This window comes from Alexandromys fortis, unplaced genomic scaffold, assembly GCF_014885135.2.
Source record: "Alexandromys fortis isolate MF-2015 unplaced genomic scaffold, M_Fortis_MF-2015_v1.1 scaffold_17, whole genome shotgun sequence".
Lineage (NCBI taxonomy): Eukaryota > Metazoa > Chordata > Mammalia > Rodentia > Cricetidae > Alexandromys > Alexandromys fortis.
Genome location: NW_026067896.1, coordinates 1,714,420 through 1,733,185, shown reverse-complemented (window position 1 = coordinate 1,733,185; position 18,766 = coordinate 1,714,420). Strand labels below are relative to the sequence as shown.

The following is an 18,766-nucleotide window of genomic DNA, read 5'->3' as shown; positions in this document are numbered from 1 at the left end:
GTGCGCAGTTTGTGCTGACTTACACACATCTGTAAGCTATGACTTGTTTATACCAACCGTACGATATTTTAAAAATAAAAGTATAATGTTCAGTCTGTGTACAATCACATTTTCTTTTTATCAATCCCTTCACATACAAACTCATTTCCCCCTTTCAGAGTGTAATTACATGTCTAAATAGTAATGTATACAGTTGATATGTAGGAAGGACATGTATGTTTTATAGCAAACATATACAAGTATCTAAAACACACACTTTCCAATAGCTTGCAAAGGTAGAAAAGCCCACCTAAGTTGGTTTGGTCCTTTTTTACATGTTGGGCTTTAAGAATTTTGGACCACGGAATGAGAAATTGTCTTGGTGACAGTGTCAGAGTCCTCTCCTCTTACACATTTGGCTGCAGAGGTGGGAAGGGGTTGAGGGTAGGTGGGATGAGTTTCCTCATGCTGGACCTGATTGGGACTTAACCTTTGAGATGAGGGCCCTCTTTGCTATGGCTTCACAACCACAGTGAAGCTGATATTTGGCTCCAGGAGAGATGCTGACTTGATCCGCCAAGTCTTGTCTGCTCCCAAGAACTCCCTTGGCTGTCTTCTGTGTAGCTCGGAGAGAAGGGCTAACTTAGGAAGGGCTGGGTAGAACTGTCACTGATCCTGCTGACAGGGAATATTCCCTTTTAAGGAGGTAAATCCCTAGGGGATTTGGCGATAGATTGGATTTGGGAATTTGGGAAGAGCCATTGTCTACTGACAGGTGTTTCCTCAAGGAGCTTCTAAAACAGTTGCCTTGCAAAAATTAAGAACCTATAGTGAGTTCCTATTGCTTATCTGTTTCTATCCAAATGTTTCAAAATTTTGATCTCAATCAATTTGTTAAACTGAGGAGTACTATTGCCCTGTTCATCTTCTAGTGTTGCGTCCACCCTCGACCAGCAAGGAAAAACGCAACACCTGGAGCTCTTCTTGCAGCAGTTTTTAGGACTTTATTCACAGCAATATATCTCCTTCTCATTCTCTTTCCTCTCTCTCTCTCTCTCTCTCTCTCTCTCTCTCTCTCTCTCTCTCTCTCCCCTCCCTCTTTGACCTCTCTCTCTGGGCAAACCTCTCCCAGCCCTTAAGTAGGCATAGGCTCCCAATCCCGGATTGCCAGGTGGGCACTGCCCATAGGCCCACGCAATGATGATCATTGCGTGATCAGGCATAAGTCAGACTTTGGCCATAGGAGTTGATTATACATCTCCATTAGGTGTGATTCCATGCAGCTCGCTACATACTAGACTTTCTTAAGAGCTGGAGTTGGGATTCCTGCCATTTAAAGTCCTCTCCAGGTAGCTGGGTGTTATTGATACAAAACACAACTTGGGAATAGATAAGGAGAAGTAACTATTTGAAAACAGAAGGTCTTGTTCCCCATGGCCTTCCTTTTTCCTCAGATCCCAAACCACAAACCTGTTTTCTCTGGTCCCCTTTTGGAGGCATTTTATTTATTTATTTATTTATTATGTATACAATATTCTGTCTGTGTGTATGTCTGCAGGCCAGAAGAGGGCACCAGACCTCATTACAGATGGTTGTGAGCCACCATGTGGTTGCCGGGAATTGAACTCAGGACCTTTGAAAGAGCAGGCAATGCTCTTAACCACTGAGCCATCTCTCCAGCCCGTCTCTGGTCCCCTTTTCATTGGCTTTCATTGCTTGTATTTGAGAAGATAAACTCTGCATGATTCTCAGATTAGCTCTCCTATTCCCCAGGGTTAATTACTGTTCCTGGCAGGATGGAAGTGCCCCAGAAGCCTCTTCAGTCAATTGGAGAATCCCACCCTGGGATTACTTGGCTTTGGTTATTATCTGACTTGCGGTCCCTCACTGTGACTGATTTAACTGATCTGATTTTGCTAACTGCAAGTCTCCACCTACTCATCATTCCATTAAAGGATTTCTTGGAACTGTCCTTGGTCAAAGGGAACAACATTCCTAGAGAGTGGGACCACTCAGCCGTCAAAGCCAAAGCAACAAATGAGCTCTGTGCTGTAGGGAAAAAAGGAAGCACATGTTGTCCCTTGCAGATTTTGAACTTGACCTAACAGATCCAGGAAATGAGATGGCCGTGTATTCAGGGGGAAGCCTAGTTCAGTCTGGTTGTTTCTGCTCATTAGGGCCCTTCCACAGGCAGGGCCATTCAGCTGAACTTTAATACCCGAGTTCTCATAGGCTGTTCTGTAACGTCAGCCTTTTCCCCCTGGCTGTTCAGTTACCCATTTAGGCAGTGGTGTCCCTCTTGAGTACCTGGCTTCACCACTGACTACAGCAGAGGCCTGGACGTCATCACCTCAAATTATCTTCCTCTCTTCCTTGCTTTTAAGCTCATGCAGAATGATGGGGCTGGGGCAGGTGGGAGAGGGGTGAGGGTGGGGGTTTTGCTCCTCTGAGAACAATGTCTGCTTGTCCAGTGTTGTTCCGCTTGCATAAAGCAAACTTTATGAGCTGTAGGCCTGCATTTTTGTTTTCTGACTTACTTTTTTCTATCCTACAATTGTTCTATTAATTTGATAGTATATACTTCCAGCCAAGCTTTTGTTCCAAGTTCTGCCAGATTAAGAGAAATTTCCAGGCGAAATCCTGCCCAGAGGCCTTCCTAAACAATCAAAGCTTCCTCAATTCATTCCCTAGCTACTTGTCCATCCACAGAAAGTCTTCTGAGAGCTGAGCTGGGTCAAGAGTTGACCCTGTCTCAGCTTCTTTCGAGGATACTTCATTTCCCGCTGTCAAGGGACATCCCTTAGGCAATTCTTGGACAAGTTCAATGGCAGAAACATGGGTCAGACAGAAGCAATGGGTTAGGAGCTGGATCTGGGTGTTGAGCAATGGAACGTGCTGGGTTATCTTGTCTTCTTGGGTTAAGAGTTTTCCTTTAGGCTCCACGAGGGTGGGTTCAACCTTGAATCCCTCTGCCCCCCCCCCCCAGTAGCCTGTCTGTCTAATTCTCTGAGGATTTTCATGAGGATAGAGGTCACTGTCTGTGACAATTAAGCTTTAAAGTTAATTCCCTAGATAAATAGAGCAAATTGATACCACTTTGACCGTAATTTTTCTTCCTTCAAATGTTAGGACAGGGAATCAGCTGCCAGACTCCCGGTTCCTGGAAATGCAAGGAATACATTTTATTTTCTACCTTTCTAAATGAAGCAATTTAGGGCTGTCAGAAACAACAAAACACATGTAAACATCTTAATTCTACAGTGTGCTTGCATTTCTGAGAGCACAGAGACCCATTGTTTCCTTTCGCGCTCTCTTTTTAAAGTTGAACAAGTAGTGGTTTCTGTTTAAAGTGGAATGATAGGAGGGCTGTAATCTTCTTAATTCAGACCTTGCAGCAGAAAAGCTGGGTTCACTTGCGAGCTGTGATTATTCAGTAACACGCTCTGCATTGGAACAGGGAAAGTAAATAACTGGATGCATACTTTATAATTACATGCAGGGGAAAATTCAAAGCTACAGAGCCCTGAGTGGAGCTGGTGGGCCTGAGGCAGCAGCTGTACTTTCTGGCTTCTCCCACACAGGCGGAGGCATGGGAGAGAACAGGAGCCCGGAGGCCCCAGCCGGACCCCAGGTGCTAGGCCTCAGCTAGCAGGAGCAGAGTGAGGATTTACAGAGCAGAATGTGAGCCCTGGCAGGGACCCCCGGGATATACGACAACTTCCTACATAGTGTTCAGGACGCATCAAAGTTTTAATAATTTCTCCGCAGTTCTGGTGGTGGGGTTGCTTCTTTTGTGAAAGAACTTTGAGAAAGGCCGTGCACTTGATCCTGCATCGGAGAAGCAAAGCACATGCCAGCGTATCCGAGACGGGGACCCCCCCCAGGAACCACCTGCTTACTGTAGTCTCCCCCATCTTCAGCCTTGATTTGTAGCAGTCCCGGTCTTGCTAACCAAGCACTTTCAGCTTTTCCAACTAGTTCATTTTATGAGTGAAAAAAACTGTGACAACTAATTCAATTTTTTGTTCCATTTTGTTTTCTGGGTATGCTGTGTGTGTGGTTTATGTACTTGTCGGAGCTGTGCGTGTACGTGCTGACGTCATGAGGGATGTCTCTCGCACCCTGCTGCACCTGCCCTTAGGCAGGCTGGCTGGTCAGTGAGCTCCAGGGACCCTGCTGTCTCTGGCCCCTCCTTCCAGTGGTTACAGGCCTAAACCTGGCTTTTTACATAGATTCTGGGGATTTGAACTCAGGTCCTCATGTTTGCAAGACACTTTGGGAATTGAGCCATCTTTTCAGCCTCTCAAAATTTTGAAACAAAGTTAAAATACACTCAAAAAGTTTGGGTTATTTATCCCGTCAGTGCTGACAAAAAAAGCCGGCAAACTTTAATACCCGTTATTTTATTTATAACGTTATTGTTTTACGAGCTGTGGGCTCTTGATCATTTGTCTTAATTTCTTAAGTTTTTACCTCTTTTTTTCACTCTAAGATCTTGACTTCCTGGATGCAAGAGCACCTCCTGCCTCAGCCTTTGTAGTAGCGGCTGGCATTGTAGACTTGAACCACCACACCTCTTTTGAGTTAGTTTCCTCTGACTCCCACCACCCGTCCTACTGTGGGCCTACTGACTAGAGAGCCATCTCCCATAGAACCAGCAGGTTAACCCTTCCATGCTCTCTCCACAGAATCTGTCAGTAAGTTTAGGAAATGCCTTGTGGGCCACAAAGTTGCTTTGGGGGGGAAGTAATTTCAGGTAGAGTTGGGCTTCCTCTCAGGAGAGTCAGCAATTCATTATAACTTTTTAAATTAGAAAAGTAATGAGAGCATTTCAGAAGTTGTGTATGTGTGTATGTGTGTGTGTGTGTGTGTATGTATGTATGTGGGGGGACAATGAAGAAACTATTGGGGTGGCGTTTGCGTGGACTGGATACCATTTCTGGAGCCTGTCTTATGTTAACTCTGAGTCCCCTGCTCCACAGCTCAGGAACCTAGAAAGAACAGTCTACACTGGCCAACAGGGGGTGAGCCGTGGCTATTCCTCCTTAGAGGAGGTATGTAGATGTGTTACCAAACACACCACTATGATAATCTTGTTTATCACAGTTCCAAAAGTGTGTCTGTTTCGTGTTTAACCTGCATCCTATGGATTGCTTGCAGAGTGCTATAAATCCCAGGTATTTATAAGGCAGATCAAACGTTTTCTCCTGCTAAGGCAATAACCTTGTTGCCTCCAACTTCAGGCTTCTTTCCAGGGGCCAGAGAGTTGTGTCTGTGGACAGTCAGTTCTTTCCAGGGGCCAGAGGATTGTGTCTGTGGACAGTCAGTTCATTTGTCGGTGGTTGCTGATACAAGCTGTGGTCATTAAAGGCTACCGGAAGCCACAGTAATATCCACAAGATGCTCACCTGAGGCCAACGAGATGGCTCAGCAGGCAGAGGCTTTGCATCAAGCTCGACTACTTGAGCTGGACCCCCAGGATCCCCAAGATAGTGAAAACCAACTCCTGCACGTTGTCCTTTGATCTCACGCATTTTATGGCACACAGATTTTCCCTCAACATACAACACATCTACACGCACACCTCCCCAGAATAAGAGATAAAAATCATTTTTAAAAAATGTTAACTTGAGCCGGGCAGTGGTGGCACACACCTTTAATCCCAGCACTTGAGAGGCAGAGGCAGGTGGATCTCTGTGAGTTCGAGACCAGCCTGGTCTACAAGAGCTAGTTCCAGGACAGGCTCCAAAACCACAGAGAAACCCTGTCTCGAAAAACCAAAAAAAAAAAAGGAAAAAAGAAAAAATGTTAACTTGGTCTTAAACCACATCCTGATTCACCTATTTGCTCTCATTTCCCCTGATCGCCCCCCAACACCCCCAAACAAGTCTTGCTAGCTATGATTTCTTATGTGTTAGGTGACAAAACCCAACTCTCTGGTTAAAGAGAATTGACTGGTCTATGTCCCTGTATGTCCATGATTGAATGGGTTTAGACACACCTATATGCAGCAACTCAAATCATATTTTGATTTCGCTTTCCTTTCTTTGTTAGCTATTGGTCTCTGTTCCGCTCACCTGGTGTCCTGGGACAATGGCCGTTCATGTTTCCAGTTTAGGTTATTCTCATAATCTCAGAGTGGGCGCCTGTCTTTCCTTGCAGACAAGTAGGACAAACTGTGGGACAAGGCTGACTGCTTCTGCATGCTTCCTCGGCCATCTAGTCATATAACCTCAGACAAATCACCGAACGTGTATTCCAATATAGGGTTGCCATATCCAATTAAATGGGCATTAGTTGAAAGAATACATTTTAAGCATTTAGAAAGGTTATCTGTAAATAATACATCCTAGTGTTGGCGTAGGGTGGAGTGTGCCTATCTGGCTAAACCCGAGTTCCATTCTCAGTCCTGGGCATGAGGAGGGCAAGACCCAAATCACCTGGGCAACAGACGCATCGCTCTCAAAGGAAGGAATGCTGGGAAAATAAAATGCCCACGCCCACGGTTCCAGCTCGCCCTTCTCTTGTTGTAGTCAACATGAAGAAGAAAGGGTTCATGTCTTCTTCTACTTCCAGGTCACAGTCTATCGTGGAAGCAAGTTAGACTCGGACTTCAGACAGGAGCCTGAGGCAGGAACTGAAGCTGAAACTGTGGGAAAATGCTGCTTGCTGGCTTGCCAGAGGAGCAAAGGTAAGCAGGCAAAAAGCAATGCTTTCTTCTTAGGTGCCTTTTTATCTGGGGCACCACCAGAAAGTGCCACCTGAATTTAGGTGTCTTCCCGATTCCAATAATCTGACCAGAAAATTCCCTTACAGGGATCTCAGTGGCTTGCATCTTAGTGATGCCAGATCAAGTCAATTGATAACACAGACTAGACATCATGTCCACTATAGGGCAACATCTGGTTAACTTGTGAGGGTGACAGAAACAGATGGGCTTTATCCCTGGCCTCTGTATGACCTGGGATGAAACTGTCATTTTTGTTACATTTAAAGTTTGAGCCTTGGGCCAAATGTAACCTGTAGTGTCAAGTCCTTCTGAATGGCATAAGATCAGAACAGGTGTGTCTCTACCAGCAGAAGACCATCCCTGGCAGAGTGTGGTGCAGTCCCCCACATAACCCAGCTCCTTCTGTGCATGGCCTTGGGATTATATAGGATTTTAAAATACAGGATATGGAGGGTTGACTTGACCTGGTTACTAGTGACATAGCTTCGTGAGCAGTAACTCATGCTGGCTGGGACTTCGTGATGACGCAGGAGCTTCTGAGTCACCCACCATGCTGGTTGGATTTCTCGGCTTGACGCAAGTTGAGAAAAAGCCTCCAATGGATTGGCCTGTACGCAAGTCTGGGTGGCATTTTCTTGGTCAGTGTTGATGTGGTAGGACTCAGCTCACCGTGGGCATGGCCACCCCTGAGCAGGTGGCCCTGGGTTGTGTAAAACCACCAGGCTGAGCAAACCATGAAGGATGAAAGCAGCAAGCAGGGTCCTTCCAAGGTCTCTGCTTCAGTTCCTGCCTTGGCTTTTCTCCGTGACAAAATGTGACTGGGATGTGTAAGCCAGATAAATCCCCAGGGTGCTTTGATCATTGGATTTACCACAGCCATGGAGAGCAAACCAAGGTGCCCAGGATCCTGTAAGGAACCCCTCACCCATGCGTCTAGAAGTAAGCTTAGCACTCTGCAACACCAAGCTGAACTTGAATGAAATAATTTCTTTGGTCTGATTTGTCCTGCCAGAGATTAAAAGATGTTTATTCATATGAGCCTTAAAGTGGCAGCATCACCCCCGTCCTGATGCTTTTGGGTTGGTCTGTCTTACACATCTTGGTCCCACTTCTAAATTAGCTTATGTGTCTTGCTGTGCCGGTTAGTTTTTTGTCCGCTTGACACAAACTGGAGTTGGTTGAGAGAAGGGACTCTCACCTAAAGATGATTACCTCCACCACACTGGTCTATGGGAATGTCCGGGGGGCATTTTCTTGATTGCTGATTGATTGGGAGTGGGGGGGCACTGTCCACTGTGGATGGTAAAATCTCTGGAAGCCAAGGAATACAAGCAGGTTAAACAAGTGTTCCTCCATGGCCTCTGCTTCAGTTTTTGCCTCCAGATCACTGCTTTGGCTTTCCTGGCTGACTTGTAAGCCAAATAAATTCTCTCCCCTGTTGTCCTTGGTCAGTGTTTTATCAGAGAAACAGAAAGCAAACTAAGACATCAAGACATCAGCCTACAACTCCTAGCTCTGAAGATCCCTGTGATACCACAGACTTCACGTTGTGTGGCTGCGGCTCTTACATAGCTTAGTCTGGATTCTAGTCCTATGACTCCCAAGATTCTGACTGACACACCTGGTGCCTCACCTCCCACCCTACCTCCACACTGAGACCAGGAACCTTCCAGGGCCTTGCCTTGCCTCCTGGTTAGGAGCAGTCGATGGCAACCTATACCCAAGCTTACTGTGTCCAAAGGCACGGGACCTTAGCTGTCCTGGGGTCATTTTCCTCATAATGTTGTCCTCCTTTGAAGGAGGGATGAACGTCTGCTGGCCGTTTAAACAGGACCAGGTGGTATTTTATTTCCCTACAGTCTTGTTGACCCCACTGCATGTGTCTTGGTCTCTGCTGGTCATTTTTTCATGCACCTTATGGGGAAAGCTACATTTACTTTCTCTTGAAGTGAGCGCTGGTTTCAGTGTCAGCCCAGAGCAACATAGGGATGATAAATTTGAGTCTCTCTAAATGGCATCTTGAACGGAGCAGAAAGTTCCAGATTCCATATATATGCATTAAGAGATAACTGGTTTTCTAGCTGGCTAATAAATTACATTTCCCTGTCAGCAAGTGGGTTTTTATTTTACCATAAACGATTTCCCAAATACAAGAACTTCTAAAGAGCAGATAAAAGCAGCTGTAAATGTGATCTCAGAATAAATACCAAGGAAGGCAACACAAGCTGCCTGCAGAGTTCCAGCTGCTCGCTCTCTCCCCGGAGCTTATCAGTGTTCTACGGCCAGACACACAGTGAATGAAGCTGGAAGGCTCCTTTCCAACAGGGCGCACATTTCTGCGTGATTCTTAAAATGGTGCAGGCACTCTGGTTCCTATCAAAATAGCGGCCACTATCATCAAGATTATTCACTTCCTTCTTCTTTGTTTTCCCTCTGGCCCCTCTTTGGCATCTGGGTCTTCCATCCTGTTGTTGAAGATGACAAGTCTTGATTAGGGGAGGCTATGACGGTGTATGTTTTAATTCTGGCAGAGCAAAGGTTAGCCCCTGTGATTTATGGAATCAGGCTACTCACTGGGGTAAGCAAGGCTCTCTTAATCCCTCCCTACCTCCAAGCCAGTCGCATTTCCATCCTAGAATTGCAGCTGCACTCAGAAACCCAACTGCACTTTTCCAGGGATGGTAATTCCATCTTCCTGAGCTGATTCAAAGATTAAACAGAGTTCTTTAGGGAGCTTGCACTGTCAGCAGGCAGAAGGGGGACTTGAGAAGTCGTCTTTGGGCCAAGAACAATACAAACCTCAGTTGGAAAGAAGGGCTGAAAAAAATCCTACAATTAGACTCATTTGAATGAGATTGTATTATTTTTTAAAACCATAATTGTTCTTTCTCTCTTTGTGTGTTTCTCTGTCTCTTTCTCTCGTGTGTGTGTATGTATGTGTGTATGTGGTGTGTGTACACATGTGTGCTCAGGTCACCAGGCTTCTGAGGCAAGTACCTTTACTGACTTAATGTCTCACTGGCCCTGAATTTGTGTTCTTGACCCTGAAGGCTAAGGGGCTGCTTCTCTACTGTCGGCAGTATTGTTTGTCTCAGTATTACCTCACAACATAAGCCATCGGTTAAATCAGCAGTGCATTCAGCATAGACACCATTTCCTCCTCAGTTCTTACGTCATATTCTTCTTGCTTTGGCTTTGAGATAGGGTTTCACTATCTTGTTAAGATGGCCTCAGATTTGCACTCCTTTTGCCTCAGTGAACCGAGTGCCAGGATCACAGATGTGTGTCACTGTGTTTAGTTCCACAGAAATTCTCATTCACATCCCGGTAACCGTATTTTCCTGATACTAGAGGTCTGGATGCTGTGGCCTGGATAACTTTAAATCTGAAGCTATGTTTCCATTTAAGCTGGGTATGTAACTCGGTGGATCCATTCTTGCCTAGTATGTATGAAGACCTTGGTTCAATCCCCAGGATGTAGGTGTGGTGGTATATGACTGCAATACCAGCACTCAGGGGATAGAGACAGGTGGATTCATTTAAGGTCATCCTCAGCTGTACAGTTTGAGGTCAACCTGGAATAAAAACAAAACAATACCAAAATTGTCATAAGGCTGGAAGAGAAATTAGGATTATTGAACCAAAGCAAGGTTCAAAAGCTGCTTTAGGAGTTGTCAGGAGAGTCTTATGAGGCTGTTGCATAGAGAAGGAAGGCCATAGAGCCTGGTGGGGACTTTGTTGAGCAGATGGGTATCAGAACACTGGCTCAATCCAGTCATTCAGACCCCTTCAAGGCTTCCCCAGAGCATTCCCTTTGCAGAACCCTTTCCAGGTGAAACCACGTTTGAGTAACTATAGTAAATAGTTTCTCACCTCCTCTTCTCCTTTGTCTCTCATCACAGTAAAAACCAGAAGATTTTGTCCTCTTCCTTCTGATTGGTGCTGTGCTATGTCACTCACTGACTACATCCTGGGATGTTTTCTGTGCAGGCTGCCCCATGAATGCTGCCCCACAGTACCGGAAAGAGCACATTCCTTGAACTCACAGCCTCCTAGCGCTCTTTCTGCGGGCCCACCTTCTAATCTTTACCCTCCTACTCTCCAGCTCTTTGACCTTGGCCCAGTAAATTTAACTCTTTGTTCCTTAGTTCTGGCTTTTTATGAAGATCCTGGCCTGTGTGGTGCGGCTTAGTGTCAAACCCTACCTCCGTGTCCCAACTTCAGTCGACAGTGACTCATTCTTTGGCCTATGATCTTTCTCATTTTTTTTCAAGTTGTTGTTTTCCTTCATTTTCTTTTAAACTTAAAGACTGCTAGAAATAGATCCATTAGTCCTTAATAGGTTGATGCAAGATGAAAGCACCGGCTTCACAAGCCATCTGGACCTTTAAATGAGGGAGAAATATGCATAAAAAAGAAGAAAGGATCTCGGAAATAAACTCTTCTGACTCCACGCTCCACGGAGGGCTGCCTGCTAACACAGCAGTGCTGCGTCTTTTTCCCATGCACATACAGCCTTTATATAAGCAGTTAGGGGAAGAAGAAACTCAGCTTAGCAGAGAACCAGAAGCAGACAATGCTTGTTTATTAACAAGGGAAGCGACCAGCCTCTTTGTTCACAGACAAGTCCTTTCTGCTGCCTAAACTTTGATCTGAAGCACAAGATGGGGAGGCCACCAAGGGAAGCAGAACGGCCACAAAGTCTGCAGAGACAAAACAGGATTCCTGTCTTCAGGTGTCCATCCTTGCTCGTGTGTGTGTGTGTGTGTGTGTGTGTGTGTGGATTCATGTGTATGGGGGTGATTACCCATGTGTACACAAGTGAAGGTCAGAGGTCAGATAACAAAAAAAATGAGTGTTTTTATTTGTGGACCCCCCCTTTTTTTTGTTGGAATAGGGTCTCTCACCGAACTGAGGACTTGATGGTTCAACTCAACAGGCTGGCCCGTGGGCTCCCAGCTTCACCTCCCACCCCCGCCCAACCCCACCCCACCTGACTCTCCAGTGCTGGGGTTACAGGCACATGTTATTCTCTCCACATCCCTGGCGTTTCCATGGGTACTGGGATCTAAACTTAGGCTTTATCCTTGTGTAATAATCATTTTGCTCACTGAGTTGTCTCCCAAGCCTTGGCTTCCTAGTAATAGACATCAAACCTCTTCAAGTCCCTGCACCTTAGGTATGCCTGACAACTCCTCCAACATGAGAATGTTTCTTTTTTTCTTATATCATAAATTTAAACAACTTCCACAGGGGGGACAATAAAAAGAACTGGCTGGCTTAACATAAGACAGGTGATGTGCATCTAGATTCTCTCTACCTCTGTCAACACAAACACACACACACATGGACACACACATGTGAATGCACACACATGCGCGCACGCACACACACATTTTTCAAGTTTTATTGACTTTATTCATGGATGCTTTGTCTTGAATTGGCTGGTTCCCCGAGCTCCAATTATTTGCTTTTTTTTATTTATTTGAAACAGGGTCTTGCTATGGAGCCAGGCTGGCCTAGAACTTACCAGCATATGCTCCCTGCCTAGCTTCAACTGTTTTGAGTGACTAGAGAATAGTTCATCTTATTCATGGGTCAAAGGCTACGTAATAATTTATGTTCGCACTGTGGGCCTGTAGGATCTTCTGTATTAGGGAAAACCCATCTATCTTCCCCTAAAGGACATGGTGGGGCTTTTTATTTATATTTATTTTATTTTTTATGACTATGACTAGGTTTTTGGTTTATCGATTGGTTTGGTTTTGAGAATTTTTTTTTTTTGATCATGGTTTTTACGTGAGGATGTCATTTTGCTTTGCTTTGAAAAATATCACATTCATCTTGCCAGCTATCAGGACACCGGTTCTCTATTGCAATCAAGGCCCGCCGTTAGAAGCCAGCAGGGCAAGGGTGGCCACCTGTTGATGGAAAATGCATTGCTCTCGTTTCACTTGGGCTCTGATGAAGAACAGCATGAAAGGAAAAGAGAAATCTTATTATAATTCCCACAAATGTAATCCCTAAGCTTATTAGCATAATATTTGCATCATTGCTGTTCCCTTTGTTATTTCAGAACCTCTTTTAACATGGGTCATTGACTGTGGGCTAGTATACATTTTGCTTCATTATAATTTGCATTAGATATATTTAAAGCCTTTCCATTTGATCAAGGTTCCACATTTTTTTTTAATTTAGAAGTTCCAAACATCAAACATTTTGAAACCCCATGGATGGTATATCCTAGCCCTCTAAACGAAGTGATGTCAGCAAACAGCTAGAGTTTGACAATCCTCGGCGGAACCAATTTCAGCTCATTTCAAAGAGGAGAAATAGTTTCCATATTTCATAGAAAGGGTCTGCTAATAAACATAATAGAGAAACTTAGAAGGACAATTCCTCTTCGCCAAGCTTCCAGAACAAATATGTGTGTGTTGTGTATATTGAGAAGACAAGCAAACAGCATACACTTTGATAAACCATACTTTATATAAATCAAAGAGCAAAAACCAAGAGTCACAATTGCCTGAAACCAACATCTTATAAATATGATGGTTCGAGAATATTCAACTGAATAAATTCCATGCTCAGCAGCCAGCAACACTTGTGCAAAACAACAGCTCCCAGGCGACCTGCAGCAATGCTTTTAGTCACCTTTGAGCCATGCGTCTGTGCGTTCAGTAGTTACACATTCTAAGCTAGGTGCTTGGAAGTAACTCATTTAAGATACAAAATGAAACAAAAACAACAAAACAAAACAAACTCTATGGGAGTTAGGAAAGACACCGGTTAGGAGGTATTTAAAGGCAAGTGACAGAAAATCAAGAGAGGTTGACTGTGACGCAAACCTCAGAGATATTTATATTATCTTACTTAAGCAGAAGGCTGGAGGTAATTAGTTCCAGAGATGGTTCCAGTGACTCAGTGAGGCACAAGGAGGCAGATTATTTTTATGTTTCTATGCTTCAATCATTGAGCATTGTATTTCCTTCCCCCAGCTTGCCACTCTTGGTTGTAAGACGAGGGTCATAATGTCTGACTTTGAGTCTATAGTCACAGCAGTGAAGAATGGGAAACGGAAACTCTAGAGATTCTATTGTTTTATCTGAAAAAAATATTTTTTAGAAGTCAGGAAACAAGATATCTTTTCCAGATGTGTCTCAGCGGTCTGCTCTTACGCCATAATGTTAGTGGTACCACGTGGCCACACCTGTCTGTAATGGAGCCCCTCCATGCAAGCCGGGCAGGTGCTCTACACGGGTTATATCCCAAGTCCTTATAGGGCAGCGTTCTAACTTCTGTCGTAGGAAGGAGAAAGGCGAAAGCAGGTGGAAATGACTTACACCCCAGCTAACAGACAGACCCATGCAGTCTGAAATTCCAGTAGGGCCTCACAGCCTGTAACAACTCGATGACTTGATAGTCACCTATTCATTCATTCAGGAAAGATTTACTTGAGAGCTTTCTCTGGGCTATGCCCTGAAGGAATTCTAGTTAATAAGGCAGACATAGCCCCTGCTTCCAAGACACTGAAGATCCAAAAGGGAAGCAAACACAGGGCAATAAAAATAATGGTAATAAAATATGGTGATTTGCTATAATTATCTGATTTTAATGATCCACCCCAAATCCCATCAAACCCCAAATCCCGTTACAGCAGGTTAACCTGCAGTTTAGAAATGTAGAGTATATTAGCAACTGGACATAGGGATTTAAAAATACCTTATTCATGTAACTGAGCTAACAAGCAACTGACTTGCTAATATGTTTCAATCAACTGACTTGTTGATATGTTTCAACCAACTGATTGCTAATATGTTTCAACCAACTGATTGCTAATATGTTTCAACCAACTGATTGCTAATACGTTTCAACCAACTGATTGCTAATATGTTTCAACCAACTGATTGCTAATATGTTTCAACCAACTGATTGCTAATATGTTTCAACTTACTGACTTGTTAATTTGTTTCAACCAACTGACTCCCTGCTATGTTTCAAGCACACACTTTAAACGTAGGTGTTACAATTAGGCTTATCTGCAGTTCCAGAGACTGGTTTTAGGCGATTTTCATTTTCAACTGGTAGCTCCCAGCTCCTCCACTGTGCGGAGAACCCAGGCACTGACAAGGTAGACCACAATTTACCAGGCTGAGGCCTAATCCTCTGTGGCTCTAACTTTGGCCTCGGGCTATGTTTCTCCACGGACCAGGGTACGTGGCTAGGCAGTGAGTGTGGCTGAGGGCCAGCACAGGAGCCTGGAGCTATTGCTCAGCATCCATGGGTAACATTTGGACACACTGGAGCTTCTGGAAAATTCAGACAGCAAAGTCTCAGCTCTCAGAAAAAGCCGTCAATGAACTCCACCAGGCCCAAACAACGGCTGGGCCACTTGTGGCAACATAAAAGGCCAGCACCCCAGCCATGAGTAATGTGCTCTTGGCAGCTGTTAAAAGGGGCCTAAAACCCCACTGGCTCCCAGATCCAGCTGGACAGGCCAGGTGCAGGCTGACAGGAGAACTGTGTTGATTCTAAAGGCCAGAGATGTTATTTTGAGGTTTGACTGTTTATGTCTCATTACTGCTAATTTCCATGAGTTTGCAGACTTTTTTTTTCTGACAACCCCCAGGCCGCGGTGGAGAAATTCATCTACACATGAAGGCTATTCACGAAGTCACCTCCCCAGCCCCCCAGTTTTTGTTTGATGAGAGCCATTTCTGGGAACACAACAATCTTCATGTGGAAATTTCTTAAACAATTTTAGCTTGGGTTTGTGGGTCTCTCTCTGAAGTCACTTACTGGGTATGAGTGGAGCTGGCCTGGGACACATTTAAACAGTTTTTACCTTCTAAGTCTCCTTCCTTTGGAATGGTAACTTTTAAGATAGTGATCTGTGCTGTTATAGTTAGAACACTCAATGGGGAAAAATTCAAATTTAGTTGAAAAGGAGGGGGGGGGGTAAAATAAGTAAAACTTTATACATAGGATTATATGTGAAAGCAGTGTGCAGGAAAGAAGGGGCTCTTTCCTCAGGCATTCTAGTCTGTTCCCACACTGCCGTCCTCTGTGTGGGCCTCAAACCTCACGGCTCCTCACTCTCTCCAAAGCTACCTTCCTTTGTTTTTAATAAAAACTTTCCTAGCTTTTATGTTCGTGAAAAATTCTGAACATATTCAAAGGAAGCAGAACATAGATGCATTCACCTCCCTGCTTCAACTTCATTGCTATTTATCTTGTGTGTGTGTTAAAGTAAGGTAAGGTTTATTCTTTCATTTATTTAAGTGTACTTTGTGTATGTGTTATATATCTGTGTGCATGTATGTGGAAGGGCACTCACCAGTGCAGGCAGGTGTGGAGGTCAGAGGGAAATGTAGGGGTGTCTTTCCTCAGTGGCTCCCCACTATGGCCCTCACTGAACCTGACCAACCTTTCCAGGTTAAACTAGTGAGCTACTAGGGTCAACTTGACCTGCCGGTGCTGTGGTTGCAGACACATGCTGCTATGTCCCACTTTTATGTAGGTGTTGGAGAACTGAATTGCAGTCTTCACCCTGCATTTTACACACCCAGCCATCCCCTCATCCTGTCTTACAGTTTTGAAGGTGATTTCCACCCGCAGCTCTTGGCTACACAAGTGTGGCAAATGGCTACATCAATTATACATGCAATTTCCACACCATCACAATAGTTATTTTCATGACCCAGAGAAAATCGCTGATGGAGTACTGTCCTACTCAGTCTTCTCAGACAATCATTGGATCATTGGTCTGATATATATATATATATATATATACATATACATATACACTCATATATATATATATTTAATGCACACTTAAGTAAGATAACTTGTTTCTTCCCCCTTGGAGATTAAATGAGTGAATGCATATAAGCCTGGCCCACAGAAAGTACAATAGCATTTAATATTAGCTATGGGTGATTCCTCTGGACAGGGTTGCATAGGGAGGAAGGAGTACAGAAGAGGCATTGAGCCTTCCATCTTTCTCTGCACCCCTGCAGATGCTCACTGAGTCCTCAGACCTGCACCCCTGCAGATGCTCACTGAGTCCTCAGACCTGCACCCCTGCAGATGCTCACTGACACCTCAGACCTGCTCACCCCTGCAGATGCTCACTGAGTCCTCAGACCCAAGGGTAAGACACCATGGGCTCCATTCTTGGTGTTTGGCAAGGGTTCCGTAGATTAACCAGAACAGGGTAGGAGGGTTTCTGACTAGTCAGATGGCATATAAACAGTAAAATAGTGCTTTCTTAGGTCAACATGATGACTTGAAGGGTAAAGATGCTTGCTGCCAAGTCAGACATTCTGATTTTGGTCCTCAGAACTCACAAGGTGGAAACCTCCTCAAGCACCAATAGAAACACATACCCACCCACCCACCCCACAAACACAAATCAGTTAGTGTAAAAAAAATTACTTCTCACAGTTATAGAGGCCTTCAAGTCCAAAACTAAAAGATTAATAAATTCAGTATCTGTTAAGGAACCACTTCCTGATGTGACCAGAAAGGGCAAAGGAAGTCATTACAGCTTGTTGTGCAACAGTTTCTGGGATTGAAACCTTTCATCCTTGAGGAAGCGTCTTAAACAGAGACATAAAAAACTCCCCATAGCTTCAGGAAGTCCCAGAAGCTGACCAGATTCTCTAGGCCCCTCCCTGCCAGAGTAAGCAATAGAGTGTCTCTCAGATTTGGAAGGAGGCTGAGCTGCAGAGAAGATGCAAACAAGACCAGCAGCTGCCTGGGAGAAGCAGAGACACACCAAGCTGCCTCGCAGAGGTTTAGACCCCCTGAGGAACCTAGAAATGACAGTCTTTAACCTGCTGATTTGCCTACAGGTGTGCAGTGTGCTCCAGGTTCCCAGCTTTGTGAGCTGTCACCCATGCCGGGGTGGGCCTTGGTGATGCAGCTGTCTTTGAGTCATTTCTGCTCCTGGAGGTAACCCCTGGAAGTAACCCCAATAAAATTTATTGGCTCTCCAAGTTGGACTTTGGTGATATCTGTACTTTGGTCTGTCATAGGCTATCTATCTGGGGAGAGCAGACATGTATATTGTGTCTTCCCAGGAAGTTTTGTCACACAACAGGGTCCCTTTCAAAAGGGAACTAACTAACCACATTCATGAAGGCCTTATTCTCAGGATCCAATCTTCTCTTAAAGGCCCCACTAACGGATACCATCCCGTTGGGGGTAAGAATGTCGAGACAGTAATGGGGTAGGGACACAAACATTCTGTGTACTACAGATGAGAAGCCTTCCTGTGAACCCCGTTCCTGGAATGTGATCTACATTGATGTTCTTTTTGAAAACATCACAATGAGCCCAGGGGTGTGGTGCACACCTTTAATCCCAGCACTCAGGAGGAAGAAGCAGGAAGATGTGTGAGTTCCAGGTCAGCCTGGTCCATAGTGAGTTCCCTAACAAACAAAAGCCAACAGACGGCTGTGTTATCTGCTAGTTACTCAAGGCAGGAGAGCAATGCCCTAAATACTCACTAAAACTTGCTGTAGCCGAGACTATGCATTTCAGCAGGCCTTTGGAATAGTGAGCCTGCCATGACCGTCGTACTTGGATTCTCGTCTATTTTCTTTTTAAAATAATTTTAGGTCATTTTATTTTATGTGTGTGATGATTTGCTCACATGTATATATGACACATGTGTGTGTCTGAGCCTGTGGAGATCCGAAGAGGGTGTCGTTTGCCCTAAAACTGGAGTTATGGATGATTGTGAGCATCCATCTAGGTTCTGAGAATCAACCTGGGTCCTCTTTACGAACAAGTGTCCTCAACTGCTGAGCCATCTCTCAGTCCCTCCGTCTATTTCCTGGTGTCGCCATGTATCGCATCCCATTGCTCACCCTGCTCCAGCTGCAGCGGGCATCTCTCTAGTCCTCTGTCCCAACAAGCTCCTGCCGGCTCACAGCCTGCATGGGCAGTTGCTGGTGCCTCTCTTAGCCCTACTCCCCCCTCCCACAGGCCTTCCCTCCCACAGGCCTGCCCCCTTGGGCTCTCCCGCATCAGCCCTACTTCCCTTCCCGC

At 44.8% G+C, this 18,766-nt stretch overlaps 1 long non-coding RNA gene across 1 annotated transcript; it reads left to right on the top strand.

Annotated features, from left to right (window-relative positions):
• Window positions 1-3,520: 3,520 nt before the first annotated feature.
• Window positions 3,521-16,822, top strand: LOC126513997 (uncharacterized). Its single transcript, XR_007595480.1, has 3 exons — window positions 3,521-5,033; window positions 6,556-6,670; window positions 16,729-16,822. It is a non-coding gene; the product is annotated as an uncharacterized lncRNA (long non-coding RNA).
• Window positions 16,823-18,766: the final 1,944 nt, after the last annotated feature.